At 41.6% G+C, this 12,343-nt stretch overlaps 1 protein-coding gene across 1 annotated transcript in view; it reads left to right on the top strand.

Annotated features, from left to right (window-relative positions):
- The window catches only part of KIF5C (kinesin family member 5C), a 166,879-nt gene extending 155,077 nt beyond the window's left edge, over positions 1-11,802 (top strand). Inside the window, exon 26 of the mRNA XM_022569689.3 lies at positions 7,966-11,802. The gene's annotated coding sequence lies outside the window, so the exon portion shown is untranslated. The remainder of the gene's footprint in view (positions 1-7,965) is intronic.
- The last annotated feature ends 541 nt before the right edge of the window (positions 11,803-12,343 follow it).

Genomic DNA, 12,343 nt, shown 5'->3' with positions numbered 1-12,343 from the left:
CTGGGCCCGTGAGCCATGGCCGCTGAGCCTGCACATCCGGAGCCTGTGCTCCGCCACGGGAGAGGCCACAGCAGTGAGAGGCCCGCGTAAAAAAAAAAAAAAAAAAAAAAAAAAAAAAAAATCCTAGAATACGCACATGTTAACGCTTCAGATTTTCATGGCAAGAAAGGCATAAAATTGAAAATACTGTGAAATGAACCAAAGACTGAGAATGCCTTTCGCTTTGTTGATATAGATGAAGACTGATATTTTGAGGACTGTAGTTTTATTAGAATCCATATATATCAAGTCTAGAAATCATATTCTATTTAATAAAGTTTTGATACACTTTAATAAAATATTAGGCGAAATCACAGTGGCGGAGCTGGAAGAGACTCACTGGCCTCTTACAGTACATTTGAAGAAGCATTTTTTTTTAACACTGTGATTTCATGTTTTGAGGCATAAAGAAAAGAGCTCTGGAGAAGCACTTCTGCAGTTCATAGCAGGGTCACCCAGGTGAACGTAACTACAGGAAGCCATCAAAGGAGCCCAGGAGTCTGTCATGACCGCTGTGTCATGATTTATGTGACATTCGGTGGGTCACTAACAATCATTGTAGGATGGCTCTGTCTCTTTCTGGTTTTACTACCTCAGGAGCTTATTGTGACTATATTTGCTAATTGTTTTCTTCTTTTTTTAAGTTTATGTCTAAGTGTTTTCGTTTTTTTTAATTTAATTTTTATTTTATATTGGAGTAGAGTTGATTTACAATGGTTGTGTTAGGTGCACAGCAAAGTGATTCAGTTATACATATACCTGTATCCATTCTTTTTCAGATTCTTTTCCCATATATTAATAAAAATAATATCTTTAACTCCTTAAATGGTGGGATGGAGGCACATGCATAACAAAGATTTATGGGCTTTCACCACCCTTTCCTTTTGCTGCCATGACGGTCATCTGTGACTGAGGGTCTGAATTCCTGGACCCCATGTTGCCTGTGTGCCTGCTGCTGTCAGGATCTTTTCAGCCTGTCATACTTGGCCCAGACACTGAGAACGCACAAATGACTTGCTTTTGCAAGCAGTCTTCTCACAGTAAGCTACATCCAAACAGGGGAATTCCAAGTGTGCATTAAAGACAGGAAACCCAGTATTTTCTAGCCTCGCACGTAAACCCCAGATCTCCTTCACTTTAAATGCCCCATGCCATTTCCTCATATTCACCACTCTCAGTGGAAGCCCTAAACGTAAAGTCCACTTGGGCTGCTGGTTCTTCTTTCTTTGAATTGAGAAAGTTGCACCTTCTCTGCAGCCCCACCTCACCCTTCTCCCTTAACTGCTTTCCTCACCCACCCCAGGCAGAATGGAGTTTTCTCTCTAAGCTTTTGCCTATTGGAACAACAAGGCTGTTTCTGGCTGGTCCTTGGTATATCCTTAGGTTCAGGCTGAGCTTCTCAAAATGGCGTCTGCTCATTTATACTCTATTTGCTTTTCTGACACACTCTGTCTTTCCTTCTTTTTTCCTTTTCTTTTTTAACATCTTTATTGTAGTATAGTTGCTTTACAATGGTGTGTTAGTTTCTGCTGTATAACAAAGTGAATCAGCAATATGTATACATATATCTGCATATCCCCTCCCTCTTGTGTCTTTCCTTCTTATTACCTTTCTCTCTGTCCTGAATTCCTGCATCCAGCCTATCTTGCACCATTTTGGGGGTTCATCTTGACCTTTCTCCTGTTCTTGATACCCTAATCACAAATAAAAAATATAGCGGCATAAGACGCACAGGTTGACTTCTGGCCAGAGCAGAAATGGGTTCACTCCACGCGTGGAGGGTGGGAGAGCTGCATTTAGCCCTTTGAAGCCGAAAAGCTTCATTTACAGTAGGTCATGAAGCCACACATGTGGTCTGCATCAAAGCCACTGGGCTGTTCAACTTGCTACTGCTGTTGGAAAATCCTAGCAATTAAATGAGTAGCAAGTATGTGCATGCAGAGAGGGACCCTTTGCTGGATGGTTGTGGGCTCAGGATCTGGAGCTGGACTTCCTGGGGTTGAATCCCAGCTTGGACATGTCCTGGGATAATTACCTCATTTCTCTGGGCCTCAGTGTCCTCCTCTGTAAAACGTGGCCAGATAGCCCCTACTCATAGGGTGGCTGTGAGGATTAGATACATGAGTATCTTAGGGCTTAGATGAGTGCCTGGCACAGAGCAAGCTCTCAGTGATCGCTGGTGTGGTCATGATGGAGTCCAGCTTCACTCAACATGCTACACAGAGGCAGAGTGAACTGTCAAGATCTTAACAACTTGCTAGTGGTGGATCCTGGTCTAAGAGCTCTGATCTGCTCTGCAGCAGTTCTCAGGGTTCCTGACCTTGGGACCTTTGACATTCTTAAAAAGTATCAACATCAAAGAGCTTTTCTATTTCTGGGTTGTATCTATGATAGGTATTATGTTAGAAATTGAAACATTTAAAATAGTAATTCTATTAACAAGTGCCATTTTTGGACTTCCCTGGCGGTGCAGTTGTTAAGAATCCGCCTGCCAACGCAGGGGACAAGGGTTCGAGCCCTGGCCCGGGAAGATCCCACATGCTGCAGAGCAACTAAGCCCATGCGCCACAACTACTGAGCCTGCGCTCTAGAGACCGCGAGCCACAACTACTGAGCCTGCGTGCCACAACTACTGAAGCCCGCATGCCTAGAGCCCATGCTCTGCAACAAGAGAAGCCACCGCAACGAGAAGCCCGTGCACCGCAATGAAGAGTTGCCCCCGCTCGCCGCAACTAAAGGCCCACGCGCAGCAATGAAGACCCAACGCAGCCAAAACTAAATTAACTAATTAATTTTTTTAAAATGCCATTTTTATTGAAACATAATTATTTTACAAAACAAAAAACTTAGAATGGCACTCTTATGGTTTCACAAATCTCTTTACTATTTAGCTTGATAAACGACAACTGGATTCTCATATCTGCTGCTGCCTTCTATCTGCTGCAGTGGGTTGTTTTAGTTCAAGTATATGGAGCAAACCCAACCTCTTCCCTCCAGAAAAGGTTCTTGGCCATTTAACAGCTAAGAAAACTGTGGCATGGAGAAGTTATGATCATAGTACCTTCATCACAGGTTTGTGCTGGGAATTGAACAAGACAATGTGAAAGGAGAATGAAAAGTCATAGAAGAATGCCTGGCAAAAATCTGGCCCTGACAAATATTCTCCAGTGTTATGGTGGTTTCATGGGGACAGGCCTAAAAGGAGTAGACGAAGCAGGACCTCAGGAAGAGAGGAAAGAAATGACTGCAGACGGGCACTGGTGGGACCTGGGATGGGACTTAGAAACTGGCATTGTGAATTCAACGGGAGGGATCACAGAGGGACCCTTACTTCATTTCCAGCGCAGTCAGCTACTGGACCTAATTCACCTTAATGGCATGGTTCTCAGAGTTATGAATTCAGAGCAAGTAAAATTGTCTCTCTACAGTAGATTGCACGAATGCTCCCGTAGGATAAATCCACTTCTGTTCAGCAATGATATGTCCAGTACAGTTGGTAATTCTTATAATGTGGGGATTGAATTGTAGAAAGGCAAAGGAAAGATAAAACTATGTACTGTTTGGATTAAGCGTAAAGTCCACTGCAGGCAATTGCAAAAGCCAAGGTTGGGGGGAAAACACCTCTGACTACTTCTTGCAAACCCACATAAAATTAGCTTCTTTCTTCAACCTTCCCCATCCCTTCTAAAGAAAGGTGATTTTCTTTCCTTCTCAGTCAGTCACACATTGCCACTCTGCATTACCATCTCCAGTTGGGCGGAGGCCCAGGGACAGTCCAGTAGCGGGTCACTTGGTTTCAGTACCCTGCTTTTAGGAGAGTGAGCGGCTCCTGTAAACCATCTAAGGAGGTCAACAGAACTGGGTTTTAAATGTTCTTGAGATGCACCAACCTCTCTGGATGGTCAGTCTATTTGATTGGAACAGTCAGAAATGTTTTTTCTAGGGGCTCACCCATTTACCTCTATACATTATATCCATTTTCTCCCCAGAATTTGTCAAAGGAGGTGAACTTCCAGAAGGTTGGGGGATGGATGGGAATATCCTAGTTAAATCCATTCTTGGGCCTGCTGGAAAGACTGCTTTGGCAGACATGTCTGTAAAGATCTTTAACTCAGGATGAAAAAGAAGCACCTCTAGATAATAAGGGACGTTTTCTTGGTGGAGTTTCCTGTGTTTTCCTTTCAGAGCCCCTCACAAAGTCTCAGTTCTCTCTTGCGCTCCTGGAGGTGGTTAAACTAAGCAGATTGGGCCTCCTTTGTGGCCCCGTTTCTTCCAAACTATTAGCTAATACGTGCAGAATCTTACACGTTGGGGGAAGGGGGGATTTCAATGAAAGGCCTTCTGTGGAAATCGTGTCACTTTGTGGTTGGCTGGAGCTGTTGAGGCTACCCCGTTGAGTCTGTGTGCCCAGCGCTTGGCTGTCAGCATGGGTTGGCTGCGGTCATCACGTCAGGCCACAACCCTACAATTTGAGGTAGGGGCTCGCACCTCCCTGCCTCCAGGTGTGTAGGACGGCTGTCTCATCTGACCAGGGTGAGCCATAAGTGATTCTGAGATCCTGTGCTTGGAAAAATGAACCTGGAAGGACAGTGAAATGGGCATTTCAAAGGGAGTATGCAGAAAGCATTCCTGAGCCTCTTGGTTTTCAGCTCAAAATGGATTTGAATGACAACTGGGACTATGCTTTCTTAGGTTTTTCATTTCTGGTCCTAATAATAAGCACAAAATCTCACCAGAAAGTCTAAACAGTACAGAGGCTCCTCCCAAAGGCAAATCTCTCTCTCTCTCTCTCTCCCTCTCTCTCTGGGACTTCTAAAAATGACAGGAATATAAGGTTGCTTTACCATTTTTAATTGAGCAGCTTTGTAATTGCAAGTGATTGCACTATTGGAGCAAGAAATGGTAGTCATCAGATGAGCTCCCTGAATATGTATTTTTTGAGTTGGGGAAAAGGTAGTATTCTTTTTTTATTTTTATTTTTTTACATCTTTATTGGAATATAATTGCTTTACAATAGTGTGTTAGTTTCTGCTTCATAACAAAGTGAATCAGTTATACATACACATATGTTCCCATATCTCTTCCCTCTTGCGTCTCCCGCCCTCCCACCCTCCCTATCCCACCCCTCCAGGTGGTCACAAAGCACCGAGCTGATCTCCCTGTGCTATGCGGCTGCTTCCCACTAGCTATCTATTTTACGTTTGGTAGTGTATATATGTCCATGCCACTCTCTCACTTTGTTACAGCTTACCCTTCCCCCTCCCCATATCCTCAGGTCCATTCTCTAGTAGGTCTGTGTCTTTATTCCCATCTTACCCCTAGGTTTTTCATAACCATTTTTTTTCCTTAGATTCCATATATATGTGTTAGCATACGGTATTTGTTTTTCTCTTTCTGACTTACTTCACTCTGTATGACAAACTCTAGGTCCATCCACCTCACTACAAATAACTCAATTTTGTTTCTTTTTATGGCTGACTAATATTCCATTGTATACATGTGTCACATCTTCTTTATCCATTCATCTATCGATGGACACTTAGGTTGCTTCCACGTCCTGGCTATTGTAAATAGAGCTGCAATGAACATTTTGGTACATGACTCTTTTTGAATTCTGGTTTTCTCAGGGTATATTCCCAGTAGTGGGATTGCTGGGTCGTATGGTAGTTCTATTTGTAGTTTTTTAAGGAACCTCCATACTGTTCTCCATAGTGGCTGTATCAATTTACATTCCCACCAGCAGTGCAAGAGGGTTCCCTTTTCTCCACACCCTGTCCAGCATTTATTGTTTGTACATTTTTGGATGATGGCCATTCTGACTGGTGTGAGATGATATTTCATTGTAGTTTTGATTTGCATTTCTCTAATGATTAATGATGTTGAGCATTCTTTCATGTGTTTGTTGGTAATCTGTATATCTTCTTTGGAGAAATGTCTATTTAGGTCTTCTGCCCATTTTTGGATTGGGTTGTTTGTTTTTTTGATATTGAGCTCCATGAAGAGGTAGTATTCTAAAAAGGAATGTGTTCTTTTTTTTTCTACTCAATTTTTGTTCTTTATTCCTTTTTTTTCCCTCACCCACTTTGCTTTTATCTACTTTTAAAATCCCTTTCCACACTCTGAAATTTTTCTATTATAATTTATACCCTGCTTATTTATACAAAAATATGTGAGATTGTTTACAGTATTATAACACATAAATCAGGAGAGTGAAGCCAAAAAAAAATTAGAGAGGGAGAGAGCACTGTAGCAGGAACCTGAGTCCAGGGGGTGGGCTCAGGGAGCACTGTAGCAGGAACCACAGTCAAGCACTAAATTTGGATGTAAGCCTTCTAGGGGCAAAAACAGCATGAGTTGTTGAGTTGGAGTTCTTTTCTTTATTGAGGTGTAGTTGATTTACAATATGACATTAGTTTCAGGTGTACAACATAGTTATTTAAAATTTTTCTAGATTATACTCCATTTATTGTTCTTATAAAATATTGGCTGTATTCCCTGTGCTGTGCAATATATCCTTGTAGCTTATTTACGTTATACATAGTAGTTTGTACCTCTTAATCCCCTACCCCTGTCTTGCCCCTCTCCCCTTCCCTCCCCTGCCATTGATAACCACTAGTTTGTTCTCTATATCCATGAGTGTGTTTCTTTTTTGTTATATTCACTAGTTTGTTTTATCTTTTTAGATTCCACATATAAGTGGTAGCATACAGTATCTGTCTTTCTCTGCCTGAATTGTTTCACTTAGCATAATGCCCTCCACGTCCATCCATGTTGTTGCAAATGGCAAAATTTCATTCTTGTTTGTGGCTGAGTAGTATTCCGTTATATATCTGTATGGAGTTCTTTTTAAAATCAGAAGAGCAGATGGGTTTTTCTTCGTGTCTGTCACATTTCCTGTGCCAGCAGTCCCCATGTGTTTCTCAAGGATGAGCCTCCACCTAGCTCTCTTGTCACCCACTCCCCACCCCAGAAGCACCATGAGCTCTGCACATAACCCACAGGCAGGATTACAGACAGACCCAGGGCTTCCAGCTGATGTGAGGAAGTTGAGCCTTTCCGTTTCTTCCTGAAAGTTGAGTTCATTAGAGTTGGTCCAAAGGCTGATAAAGGGCTGGCCTCTGAGTCAGGACTAGTCGCCTTTCATCCTGGAGACTTGACGGTGATCAGGTGAACATCTGGTGGGACGTGGAGTGAAATCATGGGGGGTGCCCTACTGAGTAACGTCATCACACTGGGGAGGTGAAACACACCTTTCAGGACTGGGAGCCTCCTTCTTGAGAGAGCCTGGCTGAGGGGGTGTGTCTGACCTGCCTGGGTATCTTAAAGTGCTGGCAAGTGAGAAAGGATGTTTGGGTTCCCTGGAGGAATGAGAAAATGTGTTATGTTTCTCCAAACATCTATAGTTTCAATAGGCATGGCTTTGGGAAGAGACAGTTGTCAGGGCTAAATACTTAGAGCAAAAGCAGCAAATAGGAGGCTGTACTGTCCAGTAGGCTAGCCACTAGCCACATGTGACCACTGAGCACTTGAAGTGTGGCCAAGTCCACACTGAGATGTGTGGGAACTGGAGACTACACACCAGCTGGCAAACATTGGGGGAAAAAAGACTGTGAACTATCTTAGTAGCAATATTGTAATGGAAAATATCTCAATCCCTACTACTTGATTATGTGTTGAAATGATAATATTGAGTATATTGGGTTAAATAAAATGTATTATTAAAGTTAATCTTACCCGTTGCTTTTCACTGCTTAATGTGGCCACTTGAACATTGAAAATTAAATGTGTGGCTCACATGGTATTTCTATGGGGACAGCTCTGGTCTAAATATCTAAAATTAAAAGTTTTTTTGTTTTTCTTCCTGAGGAGTGAATTTCCATTGTGTTCTCTAACTCCTGTGTTCTCTCTTTGGTTCTCTTTCAACAGATACGACTCTCCACGTAGCATGTCAAGGACTACATTAATCACCAATTCCTTTACTTTTTTTCCCTCCTACACAATTTCCATTTTCTTTTACACTTGCTCACCCCAGCCGTCTGCAGTACACCAGTTTCAGATATTTGAGCTGTGTAGAGTTTCTGTGTACAGATGTGTGCTTGGACTTTTCTCTTCCCGAGAAATCTGAAGGGGGCGATTACAGAAGATCCACTTACTCCTGGGATCTGTTGCTGTGGCCCCGGGCTCGGGGCATTGGGTGGTCCCTGGGTGGTCCTTGGAGACTCCTTCTCTGCAGCCACGTCCCAGCAAATACCATTCCCTGGAGGGGAACAACCAAGTGCCGTGGAGGCAGCAGCTTCTGCTTCGCCGCCGCAACTGTCTGGTTTCCTGTAAAATAAACACATTACTTTATATTTTTAGCGAACACAGAAGTGCTGCTATAGGGCGCAAAATTTTCATTCTGGACGCTTTTCCAATACAAATCACCCCAAAGACGCATTTTGAATATCCTGGTCGCATCTTTGGATCTGTAAAATACACCTTTTAGTATGGCACCCGTTAAAATGCAAAGCAAATTTCTTCGAGGCAGAAAAACAATCTGACAGTAGCAATGTAGAAATTGTTCACTCAGACACATCTGTGTAAATGCGAAAAGTGATAGCATTCACCTCTGAGCTGCTTGCTATTGAACCTGCAGTGACTAGTCTCAGCCGGCCCAGGTAGAACATCATTCCTTCAGAAGAAGTGTTGAAAATGCTGCAAAGTTGGATGAGTGGAAATGCGGCTGCCCCCCTCCTTGCTTCCTCTTCCCTCATCCTACTGGAGCTTGCATCAGGGATGGCCTCTTTCTCTACGGAACCATCTTGAGCCTGGTGGGGGTATCGCTGACGAAATCCAGGATCATTCCAGCAGTTGAAAAAGGAAGCCCTAGGGGGAAAGCAATTGACATATCTTTGTGCCTATGAATAAGTTGCCATGAATAATTTGTTACATTAACCCATCCTTGCCGACCACTTAGTTGAGTTCTCTCCTTGGCATCAAATAGATAGGTTTCCTCTTAGGCAGAATTAGAAGAAATCAGCGTGGACGGATTTTTTACGTTCGGCTATTGTTTTATTCAAATACATGAATCTAAAGCTGAATCAACTCTTATTTCCAGTTGTGCATATTAAAATGATTGAATTCCAAGTAGTAAAGTTTTCAGGGAAACTGACAAGGATTCAATTAAGTTAGTCTTGTGTGCTGCTACTTGTTTTGATAAATTTGTTTTGATAAGTTTGAGGGTTAAGTCAGTGATAACCAAACCAGTCTCAGTGAAAGCACCCATCCTATGGTTGTGTCAGCCCAGGATGAGTGAGCTGGTACTGTCCCTGCTGCTGGCACCACTGGAATGAAATTTTGCCAGAAGAGACGTTGCGCTTTCTCATTGCTGGTGGGTGAAAGATAGTTCAAGTGTGTGTGTCTGTGCGTTTGTGTGTGTCTGTGCGTTTGTGTGTCTGTGGATAAAGCACTAAAGACTGAATTGACTTGTAGACTTTTCTTGTATAAAATTTCCCTAACCAAGCAAAGCTGCTTTGACTTAATTTATTTGTTAAATGTTGCACTTTGTTTATGTGTGGGTTTTTTTGGGGGGGGGCAGCTAGTAAGTAGAGAGAAGAGGACGGATTCTACTGACGTATTTATTTAGTAAAAATGACAATTTTGCATTCATTTACGTTTTAAAAATTCTGTCTGATTTTTTTTACATTGTTGCTAATGCTCGCCCAACATAACTGCTCCAATGCTATTTGCCGTCTGACAGAAGGATCCTTGTAGGGCAGGCTTTGCAAACCTTATCAGGTAATAACATATACCATAGATTATAACCTTGCTGTTAAGATGTTTGCCTCTTATATTAGAAGTTAAAACCGGCCTTTGAGAGGATCGCCAAATAATAAATGGTCATACCACTGCTGTCTGTTATTGCAACTGTGTAATAACTCCATAGTTGGAAATTGAACAAAGGTTAGGAATTCTTTCCTTCGGGCTCTCTTGTTAACAGATTATTTTAGATTTTTTCCGAAGTAAGTTTTCCCTGGGCACCCCTTTTCTAATTCTAAGGAAGTGTTTGGCCCTTTCATGTTTCAAAAAGAAACATTCACTTGTAGTTCCATATTTCTTGATCTCTATAAGGGACTCACAAAATTCAGTTTACTTTTATTCACAGAGAAAGTTGGCTTTGATGTCTCTTAAAGATAATTCTGCTAGCTGCTGATCAGCCAGTCAGTTCACCTAGCTTCAATCTTTATAGGACCTCTAAACTAATTTTCCTACACTGTGACTAAAAGGTAGGCAGATCATGGGAATGGATTATACAGTATATTCAAATGGATCCCTAATATTACTTTGTTTAATAAGGCAATATCAGGACCACATATTCTGTAGGCCTCTTTTGTTAAAAGCCACATTTATGCAATTTTCACTTTTTTAGGCTATTGTTCCTTTACATTTGTACTCCAGGTGTAAAAACCACATTTGTGAATGGCTGAGCCTATGATTATACTTTCGGTTGTATGCTGCTTTTTGCTAGTGTGTGTGTGCTTGTGTGTGTGTGTTTCTCCTCTCTGAATAATTTTATATTTCATGCTACTTCTTGAAAGTTTACTCTTTGATGCTAAAAGGGAATAACCAGATGATTTCTAAAAATAATGTCTCCCTGCAGGATGGTGGCTTGTTAAATTAGAGGAATGCTGTTTGCTATATCAACATGTATGGTCAGAGACTAAAATATATTAACGCCAAGTGTGTTTTGGTTAATAACTGGAGAATTCTGTTTAAATGCATCATCTCTTCCAATGTTTTACAGTCTGCCATGTGGAATGGCAGGTAGTAGGGAGAAAAATAAGTGTGGATTAAGACTTTTAAAGGAAATAGTATCATATGATTAAAAAAATTAGAATTTGTAGAAATATTGGGATAAGTGAAGAAATAAAAACGTCTGTCTAGAATGTAGCAAGAGAGTTTTTGGAAGCCCTACCTTCCCATGAGGGCGTGATATTCCTATCCAAAGCCAGACTAAGCCATCAGCAAGACGCATGGGGGGATTATTACCTCTCCTTTCCTAGAGGAATAACCGAAAGCAAATAAAAATTCTTAACAGCCCCCTCTTTGAAGTGTATTTTTTAAGCAAGGTGGAAAACATTTAGACTCTGGCTTTATGACACATTAGGGAAGTTGTTTGTTGGCAGGGGGCAGGAGGCGGGGGACCCGGAGGATTTCACTTATAGATTGTCTCACCCGCATATTGTGAGCAAGCTAAAGGAACCATCCCAGTCTAAAATGCCTTCATTGAACAATAACAGTTTATAGACTTTTTAGAAAGTATTGAATAAGGGTCAGGGAACAGCCGAAGGCAGTACCGCTCCGTGAAGTCTGCTTACACATTTACAAATTGTCCATCAGTTTAAAATACTTTTCACCGTGTGCAGATATAAGGGGAATAGGGCACTCTGTAGAATTATACATGTCTAGTTTGTAAAGTATGTCGTGTGTACTGCAGGTGTATGTTCTCTGGGCTCTGTGTATCTGTACAGTAGCTTTCATTAAAACAAAATTGTGGACTAACTTGTTTTGGTGGTGTGAGGGGGAGAAGGGCAGTTTATACCAAGTAACGATGCTGTAATATAGTACATGTAACAAAAGATCTGGAGTAACCCTTCCGTGGCCCATGGAAAATTTTGGTTATCTTCTAGATTCTGAAATGAAGATGTATGGATACTCTGGCGGACTGCATGTTGTATAATTTGAAAAATACTAAAAGTGGAAAATAAAATTGAATTAAACTTTGGCTGGTCTGTTTTTTCTTAGTCATCTTAAAGGCACTCTCCTTGAAGGCCTCAGTGCCATTGTGAGGATGGGCCTTTTTCTGGCCTTGAAGGAGTTCATTTCAGTGAGCAGCTGCTTGAATTCAAAGCCTGAGCAAGGTCAACCGTGACCTTTCTGTCTTTTACTTTGCTTGAATATCTGTATTTAAATTTTTCCTTCATTGAGGACCCAAGAAAACCTGACATTTGTTCCTTCAGCCCTGAAAAGGCAGCCGCCTATGTCAATAAGTGTCTTTTAACTTTTTAAAAAGTAGGATCGAGTTAAGGTACAATAGAGCAGTGCATTAGCTGAATTTCTGAATTTCTTCTTGTCCAAGAAAGGCACTTATTCTAATAATATGTTTTAGCTCATTGGCATTCTTCAACTAATGCCTTGGACCTCTGCGTATATTGAAAGGTTATTGGCATCTTTTGAGAAGTGTTGGGGTGTTTGTATTCCCGTCTAGCTTACTGATTATTACTATTAACATACAGGTCTGAGATCTTGTGAGAGGATGCCAGAG

The sequence above is a fragment of the Delphinapterus leucas genome, chromosome 8, assembly GCF_059928025.1.
Source record: "Delphinapterus leucas isolate spDelLeu-1000000601 "Yukka" chromosome 8, BTC_Dleu_Yukka2, whole genome shotgun sequence".
NCBI classification, from domain to species: Eukaryota; Metazoa; Chordata; class Mammalia; order Artiodactyla; family Monodontidae; genus Delphinapterus; species Delphinapterus leucas.
Note: the sequence above shows the minus strand (reverse complement) of the source record. Positions and strands in the feature narration are given on the sequence as shown.